The sequence below is a fragment of the Asparagus officinalis genome, chromosome 6 (genome assembly GCF_001876935.1).
Source record: "Asparagus officinalis chromosome 6, Aspof.V1, whole genome shotgun sequence".
NCBI classification, from domain to species: domain Eukaryota; kingdom Viridiplantae; phylum Streptophyta; class Magnoliopsida; order Asparagales; family Asparagaceae; genus Asparagus; species Asparagus officinalis.
Genome location: NC_033799.1, coordinates 67,978,264 through 67,980,432, shown reverse-complemented (window position 1 = coordinate 67,980,432; position 2,169 = coordinate 67,978,264).

Genomic DNA, 2,169 nt, shown 5'->3' with positions numbered 1-2,169 from the left:
TGGGGGAAATTTTGATGTTTCTATTTTTTTATATGGGCCATAGTATCCTAGACGGAAATTTACATCTAGGATGTATTCTAGACAGAAATTTCCGTCTAGGATACCTGGTCATTTAAAAAAAATAAATTATCTAGAATACTATCCTAAACAGAAATTTTTATCTAGAATGTTTTATCCTAGACGGAATATTCTAGACGGAAATTTTCCGTCTAGTTTAATACAAACTAGACGGAAAATTTTTCGTCTAGAATATTCCGTCTAGGATACACGATTTTCTACTAGTGATATATTTGTGTCTAATATTTAAAACATCTGTAACATTCAAAATAAAACAAGACTGGTCAACCTACTGAGGAAACTATAGAAATTCTTCGAAGAACGTCCTCTTAGGACAACCCCTGCGCCTCAAGTCCGCAAATGTCCTAGCTTATCCTCCTATGATAAACCCTGAGCACTAGAAGGAGAAGCATGAGTAGCTGTAGGAGAACGAGCATAAGTCGATGGATTAATAGAAAGCTGAGAAACCAAAGCATGTCAAGTGAAAGAAAGCTGATCAGTAGAAGGTTGAGGAGTTGGAGCAGGAAGAGCGCTGTAGGAATTCCTTGTAAAGTAATAGCGGTGCATGAGTGAAAGAGAACGAGGGAGAGTGTGTACGTATCTGTATATGTAAGTGTGTATATGTATAAGTATGTAGGTTTATGTGAATGTGTGTATCGATTCAAACCCATCGGTTGAACACATTCAAATATAAATAGTACACATACATTCATTCAAAAGCTTCAACTGAGCTGAATCACAGCAAGTTAGTGTATATATGCATTACATTCAAAGGCCAAAATGGTCGTGCACTTGATTGCATCCAAATTTTATTAAGTGCTTGCAGAATCTTTTGCAAGAGATTACTAGTTTTAGAAACATCTTTGAGCAAAATGATATCGAATATTTCTGATTGCTAGTATGGCTGAATGATGTTTTTACCAAAATCATGTCTAGCGTATATGACTACCGGTTAAGATTTATCTATCCCTTCCTTTGTTGGTATACGATAGCTTTTGTGCAAATTTGTAACCTGGATGTAATGGTCCACACATGTACAGATTCGTCTTGGACCCTGATAGACAAATATAACATGCCTTCATCGCACGTCTATATGCCAACAACAGTCGTGTTTCTTTTCCCTTTATAGACATTTCAACCAGTATAAAACATAAACAAAGGTGATGTGGGTCACATCTGTACAAGTCTCTAACTTTACGTGCCACTCACCTTAACATGAATTAAAACTGCAGAATAACAACTTCACCTTGAGCTTAAAGGGAATTGTTGCAGCAGAGGGGCTTCACAGACACAAAAAAAGTCTATACAAGAGTGGATAAAGAGAACAACATACAAGGATTTAACATGATTCAATTAGTATGACCTACATCCACGGGCGAGAACAACAGCGAACTTCACTAATCATCAAAAGAGAAGATTACAAAAAAGGAGATTGTTGGAATATCAAATTAAAATGTTAGAATAAATGAGGTTAATAGCATGAGTTTTAGAAGTGCAATGGTCATAAGTTTAGAAGAGGAAGAGACATATGGTATGGAAGAATAAGAGTAACTTACTCATTTATGATATTTATCTTTATGGCAATAAAATAGGAGTTTAATTTGTGACTATTGGTATGTCTAGACATTTTTATTTTGAAGCCTATATAAAGGGCTATTGTAATCCTTGTTTGACATGAAGAAAGAAAATTGTAGAAATATAAGTGAGTTCTTTGTCTTCATTTGAGAGAGTTCTTAGTTCGTAAACTTAAGAGTCAATAGTGGTATCAGAGCCACTCGATCCAAATTTCCCATTCTCTCTTCTTCTCATGGCTACCACAAATAATCTTGTCAATCCTCAAGTGCCCAAATTATTGAACGATAACTATGAGAGTTGGTCAATCCAAACGAGAGCCTTATTTGGTTCTCAAGAGTTGTGGGAGCTAATCATTGATGGGTTCACGGAACCTACACTAGAAGTAGAAGCCACCTACACCGCCGAAGAGAAGAAGGCTCTCAGAGAGCAAAGAAAGAAGGATAGCAATGCTCGTTTTCTACTCTATCAAGGGTTGGACGAGTCTACCTTTGAGAGAGTTGTTGAAGCAACGACGAGCAAGGAAGCATGGGAAATCCT